Here is a 20823-nt window from a genome sequence, read left to right as displayed (position 1 = left end):
TACTTCCAACTAAATTTCGGGACGAAATTTCTTTTGAGGTGTGGATAATGTAACATCCCGCGTTTTTCCGTTAAATTTATTTTTAACACCGTCTTTTTTTTTTAAATAATATCTTTCGCTATTTAAATTCCCAATTTCCGTTGACTAACGTTTATAATATTCTCGTTATTTAATGATAACATCACTCGTCTACTCGAGCGTTTTTAAAATATTCGTTTGGTTAAATCCCGCACCCGCTTCTAAACTCGAGGGACTAAAATTGACACGGGGCAAACTAGTTGACTAGGTCAACTAGTCCACCCCAATCACCACCATTCAATCCCTCCATCTCTCTCTCTTTCTCTCTAGCAAGAACACACACACAAACACCCAATTCAATCATTCATCATCTAAATTCGATCTAGGAGGCTTACAACAAAACAAATTACATATTCTTGATCCTCTCATCATTCTCTACGATTTGATACTAACTACACCGAGTTTGGGTAACTTTCTAAAAACTCTAGATTTCTATAAATTCGTGTTTTTGACTTGAAATTGTGTTAGTTAGTGTCTATGGCTCGTGTCTAGCATGAATATATGTTTTGTTTGCTCGATTTGTTGATTTGAGTAACTAGTTTGAACTTTTGAAGTGGGTTAGCTTAATCTTTGATTTTGGATGATTAAAAGTTGTTTAATTGTTAAAGTGCATGTTTTAAAAGTGTTACTAGTATCATTAGCTTCATTTTGATGTATAGGTTGATTAAGGAAACTCCAAAAACATGATTATTGATTTTGAGATGTTTGACTAGGGTTTGATAGTTCTTGACATGAATTTTTGGATGCTTGAATGCCATGGAATGTTAATTATTAGTGTTTAGTTGTAATGTATGTTTCATTACCTTCAAAACGGCATATTATATGTGTGAATTGGTTTCCCGAAACTCAAATTGCATTTGAAGAACTTGAAACCTTAAAAATGAACGTTTAATGATCACTTGATGAGTTTTCGGCTATTATAAATGATGTTTTTGTTTGGTGAAACATGTTTAGTTGTGTTCCTTGTCAAAAGAGCTTTCCAACGGTATAAGATACGTCTTCTAGTTGTTTACGGTTTGAGTTTTGCGTTTGTTTGAAAATTGACCAAGTCTTGAACAAGTGAAACAGGCCTGGGACCAGGCCACGGCCATTGTCGCGGCGCGACAGGCCTGGCCGCGGCGCGGCATAAGCCGTGCCCAGCTTCTGTCTCCAATGTCCGTTTCACGTGAAATGTTTGCCATGTTTTAGACTTCCAATTCGCATGCAACTTGTTCTAACATGCTTATATATGAATAACTAGCATAGAAAATTTGTCCGAGACCCGACCCGAACGTGTTGACTTTCGTTGACTTTGACCGACCAAAGTTTGACTTTTTGTCAAACTTAACCAAATGATTATGCAACCTTCCTAACTTGTTTCTGTACTTGTATCTTGCATGAAACTTGACAATTTGATTCACATGCTACATAATCGAGTCTTAACGAGCCATAGGACTAATTGAACATCTTTGACCTATCGTGTTTACCGTTATTGATACAACCTATTGTTTAGGTCAAGACTAGCATTGTTCTTTGCACACGTTTACTTGTTGAAGTACTTTACTACTCGTGCACTCAAGGTGAGATCATAGTCCCACTTTTACTCTTTTTGAACTTATATTGGGATGAGAAAACATAAACGATTCTTTTGAACTAAGTGAACACAAGAACGGGAAAACAAACATTCTACATACGAGTTTAGAACAAAAATCCTCAATTCGATTATCATTAGTTACACTTGCCGGGTGTAAGCGAGAACTTATGTTATATGGCCATATGGGTTGACAACCCTCATCTTTGACGGTTCGCTACCGTCTACGGATGAAATATATTTTCGAGAATCAGTGTTTGTTCTAGCACTAAGTGATGGGGTATACAATGGAAGGAATGTTAAGCTTTGATAATTGGGTGCTCGTGAAACAAACTTTTGGAATGTATTACTATTATTTCATTGATGCAAATCTTGTGGTTCACTTGTACTTACTTACTTAAACCTATGATTTCACCAACGTTTTCGTTGACAAATTTCTATGTTTTTCTCAGGTCTTGCACGATATGTGAAACATGCTTCCGCTTACTATTTGATACTTGCATCCGATGTCGAGTATACATGCATTTCATGGAGCGTCTTTTGACTTTACTTTAAACCGTGTCGCCTAGATTTCAATCGTACTTATAACGTTGTAACTTAACTTTTGGTTGAACAATTCTTGTAAACTTTGAACAATCTTTATTTTGAAGTGAAGGCGACATATTTTGGTCAAACGTTATCTTAAAGACTTATAATCAGGTAATGGGACCCACGTAGCCGACGCCGTCACTTGACGATTTGTCGGGGTCGCTACAGATTAATCCGTTGGATCTTACTCTTACAAGAGTTTGATATTGAAATCCGAGATAAAAGAGGAGCAGAAAATCTCGCCGCTAATCATCTTTCTCGTCTTGAAAATCCCGAATTAGAAGTTCTAAATGAATCGGCCATACAAGACAACTTTCCTGATGAATATCTATTGAAGATAGATTATAAAGAAATCCCATGGTTTGCAGACTATGCAAACTACTTAGTTTGTAGATTCCTTGAAAAAGGATTATCGTAACAAAAACGAAAGAAATTCTTCAGTGATATAAAACACTATTTTTGGGAAGATCCACACCTGTTTAAAAGTTGTCCCGATGGAATAATACGCCGATGTGTATTTGGAGATGAAGCTAGTAAAATATTAAACCATTGTCACACAGGACCAACAGGAGGGCATTATGGGCCTCAACTAACAGCAAGAAAAGTTTATGATGCTGGATTCTATTGGCCTACAATTTACAAAGACGCACACCTTCTTTGCAAATCCTGTAATGCTTGTCAAAGGGCCGGAAAAATAAGTCAACGTGATGAAATGCAACAAAATGTCATCCAAGTATGTGAAGTATTTGACATTTGGGGTATTGACTTTATGGGTCCATTTCCAAAATCTCATAATAATCTATATATACTCGTAGCCATTGATTATGTATCTAAATAGGCGGAAGCACAAGCTCTCCCAACTAACGATGCACGAGTTGTAGTCAACTTTTTAAAACGTCTTTTTGCAAGGTTTGGAACACCGAAAGCTTTAATAAGTGATCGGGGTACTCATTTCTGTAATAATCAACTTGAGAAAGTTCTTAAAAGATATGGAGTAACTCATAAAGTCTCCACCGCATATCATCCACAAACAAGTGGACAAGTTGAAAATACCAACCGAGCTTTAAAACGTATTCTAGAGAAAACCGTAGGATCAAATCCGAAGGAATGGTCCATTAAATTGGAGGATGCACTCTGGGCTTTTAGAACAGCCTACAAAACTCAAATTGGAACCACACCTTTTAGACTTGTTTATGGAAAAGCATGTCATCTTCTAGTAGAAATTGAACACAAAGCATTTTGGGCTTTGAAGACATGTAATCTTGATTTACATGAAGCTGTACGTCTACGATTAAGTCAACTAAACGAATTAGAAGAATTAAGACATGAAGCATACGAAAATTCATTAATCTATAAAGAAAGAATGAAGAAATTGAAATGTCCCGTTCTTATTGATTAAAAACGTTCCATATTAATTGATTTCGTTGCGAGGTTTTGACCTCTATATGAGACGTTTTTCAAAGACTGCATTCATTTTAAAACAAACCATAACCTTTATTTCATCAATAAAGGTTTAAAAAGCTTTACGTAGATTATCAAATAATGATAATCTAAAATATCCTGTTTACACACGACCATTACATAATGGTTTACAATACAAATATGTTACAACAAAATAAGTTTCTTGAATGCAGTTTTTACACAATATCATACAAGCATGGACTCCAAATCTCGTCCTTATTTAAGTATGCGACAGCGGAAGCTCTTAATAATCACCTGAGAATAAACATGCTTAAAACGTCAACAAAAATGTTGGTGAGTTATAGGTTTAACCTATATATATCAAATCATAATAATAGACCACAAGATTTCATATTTCAATACACATCCCATACATAGAGATAAAAATCATTCATATGGTGAACACCTGGTAACCGACATTAACAAGATGCATATATAAGAATATCCCCATCATTCCGGGACACCCTTCGGATATGATATAAATTTCGAAGTACTAAAGCATCCGGTACTTTGGATGGGGTTTATTAGGCCCAATAGATCTATCTTTAGGATTCGCGTCAATTAGGGTGTCTGTTCCCTAATTCTTAGATTACCATACTTAATAAAAAGGGGCATATTCGATTTCAATAATTCAACCATAGAATGTAGTTTCACGTACTTGTGTCTATTTTGTAAATCATTTATAAAACCTGCATGTATTCTCATCCCAAAAATATTAGATTTTAAAAGTGGGACTATAACTCACTTTCACAGATTTTTTTACTTCGTCGGGAAGTAAGACTTGGCCACTGGTTGATTCACGAACCTATAACAATATATACATATATATCAAAGTATGTTCAAAATATATTTACAACACTTTTAATATATTTTGATGTTTTAAGTTTATTAAGTCAGCTGTCCTCGTTAGTAACCTACAACTAGTTGTCCACAATTAGATGTACAGAAATAAATCGATAAATATTATCTTGAATCAATCCACGACCCAGTGTATACGTATCTCAGTATTGATCACAACTCAAACTATATATATTCTGGAATCAACCTCAACCCTGTATAGCTAACTCCAACATTCACATATAGAGTGTCTATGGTTGTTCCGAAATATATATAGATGTGTCGACATGATAGGTCGAAACATTGTATACGTGTCTATGGTATCTCAAGATTACATAATATACAATACAAGTTGATTAAGTTATGGTTGGAATAGATTTGTTACCAATTTTCACGTAGCTAAAATGAGAAAAATTATCCAATCTTGTTTTACCCATAACTTCTTCATTTTAAATCCGTTTTGAGTGAATCAAATTGCTATGGTTTCATATTGAACTCTATTTTATGAATCTAAACAGAAAAAGTATAGGTTTATAGTCGGAAAAATAAGTTACAAGTCATTTTTGTAAAGGTAGTCATTTCAGTCGAAAGAACGACGTCTAGATGACCATTTTAGAAAACATACTTCCACTTTGAGTTTAACCATAATTTTTGGATATAGTTTCATATTCATAATAAAAATCATCTTCTCAGAATAACAACTTTTAAATCAAAGTTTATCATAGTTTTTAATTAACTAACCCAAAACAGCCCGCGGTGTTACTACGATGGCGTAAATCCGGTTTTACGGTGTTTTTCGTGTTTCCAGGTTTTAAATCATTAAGTTAGCATATCATATAGATATAGAACATGTGTTTAGTTGATTTTAAAAGTCAAGTTAGAAGGATTAACTTTTGTTTGCGAACAAGTTTAGAATTAACTAAACTATGTTCTAGTGATTACAAGTTTAAACCTTCGAATAAGATAGCTTTATATGTATGAATCGAATGATGTTATGAACATCATTACTACCTTAAGTTCCTTGGATAAACCTACTGGAAAAGAGAAAAATGGATCTAGCTTCAACGGATCCTTGGATGGCTCGAAGTTCTTGAAGCAGAATCATGACACGAAAACAAGTTCAAGTAAGATCATCACTTGAAATAAGATTGTTATAGTTATAGAAATTGAACCAAAGTTTGAATATGATTATTACCTTGTATTATAATGATAACCTACTGTAAGAAACAAAGATTTCTTGAGGTTGGATGATCACCTTACAAGATTGGAAGTGAGCTAGCAAACTTGAAAGTATTCTTGATTTTATGTAACTAGAACTTGTAGAATATATGAAGAACACTTAGAACTTGAAGATAGAACTTGAGAGAGATCAATTAGATAAATAAAATTGAAGAATGAAAGTGTTTGTAGGTGTTTTTGGTCGTTGGTGTATGGATTAGATATAAAGGATATGTAATTTTGTTTTCATATAAATAAGTCATGAATGATTACTCATATTTTTGTAATTTTATGAGATATTTCATGCTAGTTGCCAAATGATGGTTCCCACATGTGTTAGGTGACTCACATGGGCTGCTAAGAGCTGATCATTGGAGTGTATATATCAATAGTATATACATCTAAAAGCTGTGTATTGTACGAGTACGAATACGGGTGCATACGAGTAGAATTGTTGATGAAACTGAACGAGGATGTAATTGTAAGCATTTTTGTTAAGTAGAAGTATTTTGATAAGTATATTGAAGTCTTTCAAAAGTGTATAAATACATATTAAAACACTACATGTATATACATTTTAACTGAGTCGTTAAGTCATCGTTAGTCGTTACATGTAAGTGTTGTTTTGAAACCTTTAGGTTAACGATCTTGTTAAATGTTGTTAACCCAATGTTTATAATATCAAATGAGATTTTAAATTATTATATTATCATGATATTATCATGTATGAATATCTCTTGATATAATATATATACATTAAATGTCTTTACAACGATAATCGTTACATATATGTCTCGTTTAAAAATCATTAAGTTAGTAGTCTTGTTTTTACATATGTAGTTCATTGTTAATATACTTAATGACATGTTTACTTATCATAGTATCATGTTAACTATATATATATATCCATATATATGTCATCATATAGTTTTTACAAGTTTTAACGTTCGTGAATCACCGGTCAACTTGGGTGGTCAATTGTCTATATGAAACATATTTCAATTAATCAAGTCTTAACAAGTTTGATTGCTTAACATGTTGGAAACATTTAATCATGTAAATATCAATCTCAATTAATATATATAAACATGGAAAAGTTCGGGTCACTACAGAAATGGCATGATAAAAGAATCAGAAGTTCAAAAGAATTTAAAGAAGGAGACAGAGTTCTTCTTTTCAATTCACGATTCAAGCTATTTCCTGGAAAATTGAAATCAAGATGGTCTGGACCATTCATAGTCAAAAGAGTTTTCCCATACGGAACGATATAATTAATAAATTCAAAAGGGATTGAATTTAAAGTTAATGGTCACAGAGTTAAACATTACATACATGGTCCGATGGAAGTTGACAACGAAGTTAATCACAATTTCGACACCACAGCTAACTAAGTGTGGGGAGAATCAAGTCTTTAAAGGATAATATGTATTTCTGTTAGAGTTAGATTGTCTGTTTTCGTGTAGTTCTCGAAAATGAAACCCGAATGGTCTTTCCCTAGCAGACCCTAAAGAACTAGTCTTCTCCCCCCATTCTGAATTTTTATTTTTTTTAGGTTTTTACAAAATGAAGACTGCCTGTGAACTAAACCATGGTCTAATGCTACACGCTTTGATCACTAAACGTAATAATGACACACTACCAAGTGAAATAGTATCAGTAATCAGAGAAAGAATGGACGGAGTTAGAAAAGAATCCAGATGCGAAGATAATAAGTTACAATTTGGTAAAGGAAAATCAAAATCCGCAGCGAAAAGAAGAGCACGACACCTAGAAAGATGTCACAAATGCGGAAAATGGTCACATGGAGGTAAATGTTCAAATAATCAAACCTATTCAAATACCGAATTTGTTACTTTATGCAGAGACGGACCGTTCGTATGTTTAGAAGAAAAAACACTGAATGCTCGAGGTTACGCCTATGTAGCCATGGAAAACCAATTAAACCGACTATCTTATGAATGGGATAGATCATATAACTAAGAAATCTATTTCACAGGTATGTTTGTACAGTTTTTATTTTATTTTTTTTATTTTTATTTTTAACCTTTTGATAATAAACGCTAATTTGTTCGCTATAAAGTATTAAATTGGTATTGAATAAAATTAGGTTTGGCGACCGAAATTATTGATATCATACAAAAATTTATTACATCACTGCGAAATTTAACGTTTATTCTTAAGGTATAAATATCTTTAATCAATCAAACCAAAATATTTCAAAAATTCGTCATGAGTTAAATTAGGTCTTGGAACCGAAATTACTTTACCGAAAAGAGGGGCGCATATTTTTGATAATATTTGATTGATTAAAGTGGGATAAAAAGCCAAAAAGATTTTTAATTTTATTTTTACTATGTTTTTAAAATTAATATTTAAATCTTAAATTAATATTGTAAACTTTGTAAAATCAATATTTTTAAAATTGTGAATATTTGAAAAATTAATATAAGTTTGGTGTGAATTTATAATATGAATTTTTAAATTAAGTTTGGTGTGAATTTTTTATTTTTAAAATATGAATTTTTAATTTTTATGCATTTTAAATTTTAAGTTTGGTGTGAATTTTAATATTAATTTTGAATTTTATATTTAAATTGTGTGAATTTAAAAACAAAAATTTACTTTATCTCATTAAGTTAAAAATATGATTTTTAAAATTCGTCGTAAGTTGAAGACTAGGTCTTTGAACCGAAAGTGCTTTACCCGAGGGAGGAACGAGAACTTTTATTATCATTATTTTTAATCTTATTGAATTAAAGTATGCCAAAAACATTAAAAAACTCAAAAATCTTAGCTTTTAAAACAATCGCTATAAAAAGACAAATTTTAAAATTTTGTCGAGGAACGGACTAGGACATCGATCCGAAACGACCTCGTCCTAAATAACAAGGGAAACAAAATTTTAAAATTAATTACTTAATTGTTTTAATTAGTATAAGTTATATAAAAAAAAAATACCAAACTCTGCGACTCGCGGAGTTTGAAGGGGAAATCTCCGTGACTTGCGGAGGGACCAATTTACAGAAAAAAATAAAGCTGAACGAACAGCTCAAACCACACCCCACAAAAACATACTGCGAAGAACAGCTACGAAAACCCTCGAAAATACACGAAAAATACACCCCAAAATCAAAATTTTTAACCGTTAATCATCAAATCTTTTACTAAAATCATGTTGAGAAGGATGCTATCAAGGAATTACTCAAGAAAAACGGTAAATTTCTACACCTAAACACCATTTAATCCGAAAATTAGTGTTCTTGAGCAATTTTTTCCCAATTAGATTTTGATGCTTTTTAGTGTAATTATTCTTAAATTGTTTATGTATTATGATTGTATAACCTAGATTGATGCTATTTAACATGATTAGAAGCCTTAAACTTCAAATTTAGAGTAATCTACAGTTTGTGTTCTTGAGCAAATTTGGGGCTTTTTGATATAAACAGGTTATGGCCGATTTTTGTCATGAATTGTTGCTAAATTAAGTAGTGTAACATGTTGAGGTAGTTAAATGATCCAAACTTTGAGCCTAAACATGATTTTGAGAATTAAAGTGGACTTTTTCAAGTCTAAAAATTCATGAACTTGATTTTTGAAAGATAATGTCATTTGAAACTTGTTTAATTGCTAGTAATGATTATTTTGACATGTTATTTGAGTTGAATGCTTATGAACTTGGCAAACATTTTCGTATATGCTTATTTGAAAAAGTGTAGATTTGATAAAAATGTGAAAATGAGCTTAAGTTTGATATAAATTGATCATGTCATTGTAATTATTTTGATTGATGATTTTGCTGACACTAATGCATATTTGGATGCACAAAAATTGTGTTTGATGTGTTTTGCAGACTGAAAGGGGTGAATCTTCATCCCAAGCTCGCAATGCTCCTGCTGAGAATGCGGAACAATAGGAGGTGGATAACTACTACAAGCAAGATATACCTCATCCAGTCATGACATTTTCTGATATGCACTTGGAAGAGTTGCACCCGAACCTGAGATTTGACAGACTTTGGATAGATTATCCAAAATACCAAAGGGGTTTGCATACTCTTCATTCTAAAGTTGTTGAGGTACCTAGGGTTATAGAATGGGGACCCTTAGAAGCTGTAGAATTGGCCGGGCCAATTAGAGAATTACTTGTACAGAGGTATGGTAATTCTACTTTTAATGACTGGGTACGTTTATTCACCATGCGTAGACCTGTATATAAAGTATGGTGTGAAGAATTGTTGTGTAGTATAGAATTAAATGATCGGGTAGCTAGTTTAACCGATCGATCTTTTATTAGATTTTTGTTAGGAGGTTCGATGCGCCACATGTCTTTACTAGACATGGCTCAGGCTTTACGTATATATACGCTTGAGGAGTTAGCATCTGCCGATTGTAGAGGGTTGATACTAAATGGTAGAAAGATAGATGAAAATTTTGATACACACGGTGTATGGAGTCAAATGACAAGCCATCACCGATTCAAAGGGGGAAATTACTCTTATTTGGATATAGATAGAGCTGAATTAAGAGTGATTCATAGGTTTTTAGCTAATTCGATTACACAAAGAGGTAAGAACAAGGAAAAGGTAAATGAACAGGATTTGTTTTACCATATGTGTATTCGAGACCCACAAAGCGCTGTAAGTATATCTTATTGTGTGGGTTATTATTTATCAGCTATGGTTAGGGGGATGAGACCGCATAGCATAATAGGAGGTGGTATTTTTATTACTTTGATTGCTGAATATCTCGGTGTGGATATAAGTCGGGGGGGATTATTAGTCGAAGAACCAGAACCCCGCGATACTATAGGTTTAAATGTATACCATGGTGCGAAAGTTTTAAAGAGGTGAAATAACGCCGCAGTACAATACCATGGTAGACATCCACAGGTTGAGAGAAACCAACAACAAGGTAATGTAGGAGGGGGAAATGAGATGCAAGAAATGCAAAGGTTTATAGCTTCACAGGAGTACGAAAATGCTAGACAGAGAGCATTTGAAGATTGACAAGTTCATAAGAACCAAATCATAGCTCATTGCCGACATATAGGTAGAAACTATATTCCTACACCAAAACCCATATTCCCTCCCTGGTCTATAGAGATGCAACCACCATATCCTACGTATAACCCTGCCGAAGCATTCTATAGCACCTATGGTTATGCTTGGAACCCCTATTGGTACCAGTATCATCCCTAGTCTACTTAGTTTTATTTATTTTGTAATTTGTAATGTTGATACGTTTAATACTTATGTTAATATTGTAATAGTTTTTATAATTTTCTAACTTTTATTCTTAGATTTTAATAATTTTTGAATGTGGGGTAATATACCAAACTTCAAAAATATGTATATATGTTTGCAGTTTATCTTATGTACACAACAGGGTAAAACAACGCATTTTCAAAGACTGGCATTAAGTTCAGCAAAATCAACTAATTTTGACGACAAGATGCAAAATATATGTGAAATAACAACAAGACGGAATGAACAAATGATGTGCACCATTTATCATTCAGCAAACAAACGCCAATATGTTTGGAAACTTTGGTAAAATTTAATCAATTTCACACAAATCACCCTAAATAATTTAAATTGTTACTGATTTCTTGCAAATGAGGGCATTGCAAGATCTTAAGTGTGGGAAGGGGTTAAATTCTTTCGGATTTTAAAATTTTTTTTTATCTTAAACACTTGGTTACCATTAAAAATACTAGTAAAGCAGTAGTTGTATTAGAATCTAGTGCTCTCTGATAATAAAGAACAGCCCTAGTCTTATATACTGACTACCCAATTCTAGTAAAAATTTTTAAAATTTTCAATTAAATGAACTCAAAATCATGTTTATACATATTTATGAACGATAAAACTAGGTTTTAACACCGAAATTATTGTTACCTCAGAAAGGACATAAATTGAGAAACAAACCAAAATGTTAAAATTCATTTAAAATGGAATAGAGGACGATAAAAAGGAAAATAAAAGCCAAGTGTGGGAAAGTTCTCCAAGTTATTCAAAACATATATCACATATTTTTGTACAAATAACTGAAAATACTTTTGCTTTGGACTAAACTAAACTGTTTTACCCGATGAAAGAAAAGAAAAGATGGATCTACACGATGAATCAATTCCATCATTAAAAGGAAGTAAAGTCTTCCGAAAAAGACACGCACTTCTTGATTTAGGTCATGAAGTTGTCGTCCAGACCAGCTGTAGGTTGACGAAAAATCTAGAAAAGTCATCACTAAAATCAGCAGGAAATCCACGGACCTCAGCATTAAACAGGGTCGCCAAGTGGTCAGATTTATCCTAACCATGAGAAGGATTTATCTCGTAAAATGAGGGGGCACCATGCAAATTAGCTGGATAAGACTAATGAATCAGATCCCCAGAAAGGATAATCTCCTTAAAAGATCAAAAATCAGCTTTTAAGCCTGATATTACTCAATCCTTGAGATTGACCTTAAAGATTGAGAATTCAAACTCATGGAATTCAATGATATCTAAACTCGAGCTTGAACGAGAAAATATTTTGATCAAAATTACAAACCGATTTGTTTTCTGAAAAACCCTATTTTCAATGCGTTCATTACCATTGAACGTAAAATCCTAGGAATTCACCTGGAATTCATTTGGTCACCTGAACTAAATCGGGTGTCAACCGTAAGAACGGTGGTTGCATAGTGGTCAAAGACAGGACCTTGTGCCAGACCGAAAAATCATAAGGGTGAGCTTTACTATTGCTCCTACCAAGGATAGTAATTGCGTCCGACACGTTATAGACCATAATTAAAAGCATGTCAGGGGACATTGCCTTAACAGTTGCTTGTTCAACGCTTTCCTTTACAACCGAACGGTAGTTTTCCGAAAGGTAATATACGTGACAAGTAAACTGGACGTGTTGCTTTCCAAATACAAGGTTAGCAAGTGGGTGACATAAAACCGCAAGTTTTGAGCTAAAATTTTCAAATCTAAAACCCACCAAACCCACAAAAATATTTTGCAAACACCGGTGAAGGGTTATTCCGGAAAACTTATCTAGGGTAAAAGCTAGATTTAATTTTCAAAAGATCAAATGTTTTCATAAAGATCCAATTTCCTTAATGGATCTAAATTTTTATAGTCATGTGGGACTGTAAACCATTTCGTTACTACCATTGTTTATACCGCCGTATAGAAATCACTGATGTACAAAGTGTGAAGAATAAAGAAGTGATTCTAGTATTTCAAGACGATATTGCTTGAGGACAAGCAACGCTTAAATGTGGGAATATTTGATAATGCTAAAAACGAACATATATTTCATAGCATTATTCCTCAAGAAAGACAAGCTTTTAGTTGCAATTGTTCTATTTACAAGTGATATTCGTTTAAATAATAAAAGGTGAAGACAAAAGACAGATTCGACGAATTGAAGACGCAAACGACCAAAAAGCTCAAAAGTACAAAATACAATCAAAGAGGTTCCAATTATTGATAAGAAACGTCTCAAAATTACAAGAGTACAAGATTCAAAACGCAAAGTACAAGATATTAAATTGTACGCAAGGACGTTCGAAAATCCGGAACCGGGACCAGAGTCAACTCTTAACGCTCGACGCAACGGACTAAAAATTATAAGTTAACTATGTATATAAATATAATATAATATATAATTAATTATATTAATTATATATATATTATATTTATAAATAAATCGTCGGCAAGAAAGACTCCAAAAGCTGGTGAGCTGTATTTACAAACTCCGCGACTCGCGGAGTTTGAAGGCAAAATGGGCCGCGAGTCGCGGAGGCCCAAACTCTGAAAATCCCTATAAAAGCAAACGAATTCTGATCGCAAAAATCCATAAAAAATATCTATCTCTCTCAATATATACGTAAATATATATATTTATATTTTAATTTTAATTTTAATTTTAATTTTAATTTTAATCCTAATAATAAGGGTATGTTAGCGAATATTGTAAGGGTGTAAGTCAAAATTCTGTCCGTGTAACGCTACGCTATTTTTAATCATTGTAAGTTATGTTCAACCTTTTTAATTTAATGTCTCGTAGCTAAGTTATTATTATGCTCATTTAATCCGAAGTAATCATGATGTTGGGCTAATTACTAAAATTGGGTAATTGGGCTTTGTACCATAATTGGGGTTTGGATAAAAGAACGACACTTGTGGAAATTAGACTATGGGTTATTAATGGGTTTTATATTAATTAAACAATACCTTGTTAATTTAATATACAAACTTATAATTCGACGTATTTATATATAACCACATACGCTTTACTAGGTACGGTGGGCGGGATATCTATAAATACCAATAATTATTCATTTTACCGGATACGGAACTGGATTAATAGTTAATAGACTTGTTGAAACAGGGGTGAATTACATTCAAGGGTAATTGGTGTAATTGTTAACAAATTAGTAAAACCTTGGTTTACACGCAGTCGATAACCTGGTGTATTCATTAAACAAAGTATTAAAACCTTGTTACAATTCGAATCCCCAATTAGTTGGAATATTTGACTTCGGGAATAAGAATAATTTGACGAAGGCTTTCGCTCTTTATATTTATGACTGATGGACTATTATGGACAAAATCCGTATGGACATATTAAATAATCCAGGACAAAGGACAATTAACCCATGGGCATAAAACTAAAATCAACACGTCAAACATCATGATTACGGAAGTTTAAATAAGCATAATTCTTTTATTTCATATTTAATTTCCTTTATTTTATATTTAATTGCACTTCTAATTATAGCACTTTTATTTATTGTTATTGTATTTAATTGCACTTTTAATTATCGTACTTTTTAATTATCGCAAGTTTATTTTATCGCATTTTTATTATTCGCAATTTTATTATCGTTATTTACTTTACACTTTAAATTAAGTCTTGTATTTATTTATTATTTTACATTTGGTTTTAACTGAGACTAAAGTTTTAAAATCGACAAACCGGTCATTAAACGGTAAAAACCCCCCTTTATAATAATAATATTACTTATATATATATTTGTATTTTTATATAGCGTTAAGCTTTGTTTAAAAAGATTCCCTGTGGAACGAACCGGACTTACTAAAAACTACACTACTGTACGATTAGGTACACTGCCTATAAGTGTTGTAGCAAGGTTTAAGTATATCCATTCAATAAATAAATAAATATCTTGTGTAAAATTGTATCGTATTTAATAGTATTTCCTGCTAAAATTTAATAGTATTTTTATACCCCTTTGGTTTAACATCAGGTGTCAACCCCGAGTCATAGGGTGCATTAGTGTGTCTAGACTACAACGAATGATAGCCGAGGTCAACGCAATACTCCTCCCGAAACTCCCGAACAAGCTCTTCAACGAATGATAGCCACCGCCGTAGATGCGGCCATGGCCGGTCACTCCTCCAACAACAATAACAACAACCACAACAACAACAACCATGGAGATGGTAATTCAAATAAGGGATGCTCCTACAAGAACTTCATGGGGTGCAAACCTCACACTTTTGATGGGACCGGAGGAACGGTTGCTCTCACCCGATGGTTTGAGCAAACGGAAGCCGTTTTTAGCATAAGCGGTTTCCGGTACCAAGACAAGGTCAAGTATTCCACCCACACGTTCGCCGGTATCGCTCTCACATGGTGGAACACTTTTGTGCAATCGGTGGGTACCGATGAAGCCCACGCACTCTCTTGGGCCGAATTAAGAGAAAAGATGATCACCGAATACTTCCCGCGTGAAGAGACTCGAAGGCTCGAAAACGAGCTAAGAAGTTTGAAAGCGGTCTGAAATGACCTTAAAGCTTATAATCAACTGTTTGCCGAGCTAGCCTTAATGTGTCCAAACCTCGTGACTCCTGAGTCCCTAAGAGTTGAACTTTACATGGATGGCCTCCCTAAGAGCATTAAACACGGGGTAATGTCATCCAAACCCACTAACCTACAAGAGGCTTTAAAGATGGCCCGCCAATTGATAGAAACGGTGGATGAAGATGAAGTGCCGGCACCTAAGGTCGAGGATAAATCGGGTGGCAACAAAAGAAAGTGGGAAGCCCCCAATCAAGCAACTACAACAACAACTATTTCGCCAAGAAGCCTTTCACCTCCGACGGCAAGAAAGGTTATGCCGGAAGTCTACCTTCTTGCAACAAGTGCCGCAAACATCATTTTGGTGAATGTGGCAAACCATATTGCAACAAGTGCCACCAACATCATTATGGTGAATGTGGCAAGCCATTTTGCAACAAATGTCAAAGAGTGGCCATGTGGCCAACAATTGTAGAAGTACCGCTCCCGTCACTCAAAAGGGGCACGATGCACTAAAAACGGGTATTTGTTACGAATGTGGCCAACCGGGTCATTATAGAAACACATGCCCAAAGAAGAAAGCTAACCCCAATGCACGCGGCTGAGCTTTCAACATTAACACTGAGGAGGCCCAAGATGACAATGAACTATTCATAGGTACGTTTCTTCTCAACAACTCTTATGTTTCTTGCTTATTCGATTCGGGTGCCGATAAAAGTTTCATATCCAAGACTTTGACTCATTCTTTTTGCACTCCACCACTCCCACTAGATACTACTTATACCATTGAAGTGGCCAACGGGAAACTATTGAGTGCCGACAAATTTTATCGAGGGTGTACGTTAAACTTATTGGGTAAAGAGTTTGAAATTGACTTGATACCTATAGAACTAGGGAGCTTCGACGTAATAATTAGTATGGATTGGTTAGTCAAAACGGAATCTCACATCCTTTGTGTAAGTAACTAGGGGGTGAATAGTTACTTGATACGTTTTTAACACTTTTTCGATTGATCACCAAATTCGATTTAGCTTTGATCAACCAACTCAACTCATACTTGATGTGTGTAGTGTATATGTTCAAAATAATAAATGAAGTAATGTAAAGAACATAGGCATAAAGATTTATAGAGGTTCGGGTGGATGTTAACTAATCCACCTTAATCCACTCCCCGATTACACTAATCGGGATTTGTTGCTTCACTGACCACTTTTCACCAAACCCGGTAGAGATCCGATTTACAAGTCTTCAACTTCTTTGGTAGACAACAAACCTAATCTTTCTATCCCTTTGAAAGATCAACTCCAACCTAGATCAACTTGTCTTCACCTTGGACAAGTATTAATCTCTAAATAAGATTAATCAACTTCCTAAGTCCCTTTAAGTAAGTAGATCACTAAGCTAGCCTATGATTCTACTAATTGAAGTTACAAGACTTATACACTTTACAATGATGATCCTAAGACAATACTAGGACATACACTACATTAAGTAAACTCACAAGATAAATGATTTTGATTAGTAAGTTTACAACAACCCAATTCTATATCTATGAGATCATAGAATCTTCTCTTTCTTGATCACATTTAAGTATCCGTGCGTGCTCCAGTCCAAATTTAGTAACCGTTGTATAGCCGTTTGACTCAAATTTGAACACCACATTTTGGCACCTTTACTCCTTCTAGCACCTGCAAAAGAAACCAAACATCCTATACAAGTACTATATACATTAAGTGCGTGAGATTTGGTCTTAATGCATGAAAGTGACTAATCATTCCAAAAGTGGCAAACCCAACATTCTTGGAGAAGTGTCTTGATTGATATTTTAGGAATCTCAATTTGGTCAAGACTTAGTTAGTCACTTTAATGCCCTTGGTTCAATTCTAAAGACTAGTCACTATGTCATTAACTTTTTAGTTTCAATTAATCACAAGTCATGTTCTTTTTGAGTTTAGTTTAGAGATTAATTGAATAATGTCTCTATAAGATAATCATGAAGTATGTAGATACATCAAGGTTAAATCATAAGCAATCACCCTTAGTTACTTAGACTAGACCTAATAGACAATTGACTATACTTTCATTGTGAACCATTTTACACTTAATCTATTAGAGTAGGTTAGTTACTTGAATCCTAACTAGTGAGCACATGGCATACATATTAATGAAGTTGACAAGTTTATGAGTATTAAGCATATTGGCAAGTATCAAATAATACTCACATAGCAAGAGATAGTTATTCTAGGATCAATCATATAGATATACTTGCACAACTTATAATTCAAGCATTAACAAGTTTAAGTGCAATATAACATATTGCTTGATTAATGTGTAAGCACACATTAATGTCCAACACATGCACAAGGGAAGAGCAATCTCTTGTTGTGTAAGATCCTGTTTTCTTTTTGGGTTTGGACGTCGTCCAAACATTTGGGACGCCGTCCTAGTTTGAAGACCTGGACGCCGTCCAACATTTTGGGACGCCGTCCAGAATGGCTGGCAGGCATGTCTTTTTGCTATTAATTATTTTAGATGGGTATTTTCGTAATTTCACTTCTTGGACGAATTTTAAAGCCCTAGATCAGTTTTGGGAGTCTCATTACTCCATTCACAACCACTAAACATCATCTACTTTAATTCTAGAGAGAGAGTGCTCTTAAGTGCGAGAAAGCTCAAATAGGAGAGGAAGAAGCTTGTTTCGGGTTCTAGCTCGAGCATTGAAGTTGTTCATCTCCTCGTTAGCTTCGTTTTGATTGTGGTGGTAAGCCCTAAAATTGATTTCTCTAGTAAATATGTTTAAGGGTTGGGGTTTGGGTTAATGTTGTACATAAAACCCATGTATGAGTGATTTGGGGGTTTTGGGTAAGTTTGGGTCATGAAGACCCAAATGGTGACTAACTTAGGGTTTTGAAATGTTGAAATGTGTAAATGGGTCTCAAAGGCCTAATAGATCACTAGTACACCTATAGTTAGTGTTAGTGGGAGTCATTTGGGTTGTGGGTGACCCAAATGGGTATGTTGACCTTGAAATGGGTCAAATGGATCTTTGATGACCTAGGTTGTCTTGCATGCGTGAAAATGAGTCAACTTGGTGTTTAAATGCGTGTTAAGACCTTAAACGGCTAGAATTAGGGTTTTTGGTGAAGTTAACCCATTATTAGGGTTAAAGGTGCAAAATGGGTCGGGATTGCACTTAGGGTCAAAAGACTCTAGATGGTTGAGTGAGTTGCTTGACCGACTTGAGTTGTGAATTGATTATGTGCTAAAATGTAATAGGTACATTACATTGACGTTGCAAGTTCGGTTATCTTACACGAAGACTTTGAGGTGAGTGTAATAATTATATGCGTATGTATAATGTATCTATTTGTTGTAGCGTGAAAGGTGTAGTGTTGAGGTGTTAAGACACCACGTTTCACGTGAAGAGTGTAGCATCGAGGTGTTAAGATGCCACTCGGGTGTAGCATCGAGGTGTTAAGATGCCACCTAGGAGTGTAGTGTCGAGGTGTTAAGACACCACTCCGTAAAATAATGAGTGTTGCATCGAGGTGTTAAGATGCCACTCGGGGTGATGTGCCGAGGTGTTAAGGTGCCACCCTAGGGGTTAGTGGTGCGAGGTGTTAAGTGCCCTAACGGATGTTATGAACACCGATGGCGTTTTCGCGAGCGCCGTTCCCTTGTACTATTGGTTAACCATGGTTATTTGTGTTGTAAGCATATTATATTATTCGAGTTATATTTATATGCGGATGTTATGCTAGCTTGGGGGTATTGGTGAATTATAGCTTGTTATTGCGACGATAAGCTAATGTTGTTTGCTAGCATGTTTGCGGTTGTGTAAGTGTATGCAAGTAGGTATAATTATATATGTATTCGTATAATTATTGCATTCACTAAGCTTTGCTTACCCTCTCGTTGTTTACTTTTTTTTATAGGCTCGGGCGTTGACAAGGGTAAGAGCGTTCAATTGGATTAGTGATCTCCCGCTTGTTTTGTTAGGGGATGCTTTTGGGTGTTAGCTTTTGGAGTTCGACCGAGATTGGGTAGTTTAACCCCAAACACCATGCTCTAATGTCGTTTGGAACTTAAACTTATATTTGGTCGAAACTTTTATTTTTGAACGAAACTCGTAAAATGGGCGATGTGGGCCCGATGATGTAAAACTTGATTTGATGATGAAAATCTCTTAGTTTCACTTATATTGACTTGTGGTAAAAAGGTTTTCGTTTGAAAGTGTCGGGAAGCGGGTTTTTCGCTCGTGTGAGTTGGACCCGTGATCAGTAGCTGGAAGACCATTGGGACGCCGTCCCAATTGCTTGGACGCCGTCCCAGTTGTTTGAGCTGGACGCCGTCCCAAACGTTGGACGCCGTCCCACCTTTCTGAGCTGGACGCCGTCCAGGATTCTGGACGCCGTCCAGATGCACTGACATATAATTTTTTTTTTGTACGCGTTTTTGGGTTTATGAAGTCGGGTTGTTACAAGTGGTATCAGAGCATGGTCTAAGGGATTTAGGCGACTTGAGATAGGTGCCTAGACTTAGACTTTATTGTGTGAGCGCCTTATGTGGGACTTGTAGGACTTTGGGTCTAATCGGGAATTGTTAGTGCTTTGGTTTATGAGAATTAACCTTGTGCTAATTGTTTTGTGTTGTGTTTAGCAATCATCAAGCAAGACGGACGTGGTACTAGCAAGTGAATGCGATGTGCTCGCGTAACAACGAGTAGCTACCGTTGTTACGGGTGCAAATCGTGTTAAACAAGCAATGTACGACGATTGTTGAGTGAGATGGAGTAGTGTGGCATATATGTACATACATATGTAATTTGTCCTTTCGTTTTTGTGGTTTAACCTATTTCATTTTATAGAATGAAGACGAGAAACGGTCCCGATCATGATAACGGAAGTACAAGCGAGGACGCCGAGTTTTCGGGCAAGGTTGAGGCCGTCTTTAAAAAGTTAAAAGTGTATTTTCTTACGGACGTCCGAAAGGTCTTTCAAGATTCGGTCGATGGGCAGGTGACCGATTTGATAAATGAACGAATGAAGGCCACTATCAAAGGGGCCCTTGATGCTAGAAACATTTATCCTCGTGGTGAAGGAGGTGAAGGAAGGCGGGACTTCCACTACAAGAATTTCAAGGACGCTCAACCCCCGATGTTTAATGGGGTACAAGATCCTTTAAAAAGTACATGTTGGATCTCCGACATCGAGGGAGCTTTTCGTACCTCGGAATGTCCTCCCGAGAAGAAGGCGAG

The sequence above is a fragment of the Rutidosis leptorrhynchoides genome, chromosome 8 (genome assembly GCF_046630445.1).
Source record: "Rutidosis leptorrhynchoides isolate AG116_Rl617_1_P2 chromosome 8, CSIRO_AGI_Rlap_v1, whole genome shotgun sequence".
Classification (NCBI taxonomy): Eukaryota; Viridiplantae; Streptophyta; class Magnoliopsida; order Asterales; family Asteraceae; genus Rutidosis; species Rutidosis leptorrhynchoides.
This window is presented reverse-complemented; position numbering follows the sequence as displayed.